We start from the raw sequence: 1234 nt of genomic DNA on the forward strand, positions 1-1234 counted from the left end.
AAACTGAAGCAGTATGAAGTCACACCTCCCAAAACCCAATTTTTGTGATCAAGTCAGAAAGATTTCAGACGTGCTGCTTTGAGTATCAGGCATGCACTTATTGAAGGGATAGGAAAAGGGAAAGGGAACATTCTCAAGGGAAAGAGTGGGTCCTCTCAGAGAGGACAGTGTGCCTCTCCTGAATTCCAGTTTTATTGGGGATCCCAGAGAACTTTCCAGAGAGTCCTGCCCATGTCCACCTCTTGACTTTTGACTAACATCAGACTTTCAAGTTCTCACTGCCATGACAACTCTAGATTACCTTGGTCCATGCTGACTGTTTCATATTGGCTTTGTAAACATAAATTCTTACAGATTTTCTGGTTAGGAGGAATTATCCTAAACTCCCTGAGTTTCAGGATCTGGTCTGTAGAGAGGGTCACAAAAGTTCCCCTCTTCAGGGTAACTTAGGTTCCTCCAATCAACATTGTTTTGGACATTATAACATGTCCACTTAAGCCAGGCAGAGCTGCAGGCAAATTGCTTCTTGGCCAAAAAAAAAAAAAAAATGCATATGGGAGTCAGCACAATAGGCCCATTTTATAGAATTATTCCTTTAACTTCATGTTCCTACATCCTCATCTGTCTGTCCCCTAACCCTAGGATTTTGTTTCATTTTTGAAGAATACTACAAAGTTTCTTTTTTCTTTTTATTTCATTATTTTTTTAAAATATGGAACACTTCTCAAATTTGCATGTTATACTTGTGCAGGGGCCATGTTAATCTTCTCTGTAGCATTCCAATTTTAGTATATAGTGTTGCCAAAGTGAGCACACTACACAGTTTCTTATACTGAATCATTGAGCCTTTCTCATGGCTTTAATGGCTGCATCCACAAGTACTACAAGGAGTTCCCAAAAATGCCAACATTAATAATAATAATCATTTGTTTCAATCATAAATCAATGAATGATAAACACTCTGAGAGCTTTCTAGAAGTGTGGAGAATTTTCCAGAAAGAAGAAAGAGGATTGGAAGGCCTGAAGAGGGGCCCAGGAGCCCATATTTCTCCTCTACCTTCAATAATGCTTTCTCTTCTAAGTCCCCCTTGCAATTTGAAGTAAATGACCTCCAAAGTGGCCTTCGAGATGGCCCCCAATGCTTTCTCTTGTCAAGACTCTTGGGTCATCCCATCTGTGTTTGTCAGCTTTGAACGGCTGTAAACAAGATACCTGACAAGAACAACTTAGAGCA

The 1234-nt window shown here is 39.9% G+C and overlaps 1 non-coding gene across 1 annotated transcript; it reads right to left on the reverse strand.

Moving 5' to 3' along the window:
* Positions 1-706: 706 nt before the first annotated feature.
* LOC114082998 (U6 spliceosomal RNA) lies at positions 707-814 on the reverse strand. The gene has a single exon (XR_003581081.2). It is a non-coding gene; the product is annotated as a U6 spliceosomal RNA (small nuclear RNA).
* Between the last annotated feature and the right edge of the window lie 420 nt (positions 815-1234).

The sequence above is a fragment of the Marmota flaviventris genome, chromosome X, assembly GCF_047511675.1.
Source record: "Marmota flaviventris isolate mMarFla1 chromosome X, mMarFla1.hap1, whole genome shotgun sequence".
Taxonomy (NCBI): domain Eukaryota; kingdom Metazoa; phylum Chordata; class Mammalia; order Rodentia; family Sciuridae; genus Marmota; species Marmota flaviventris.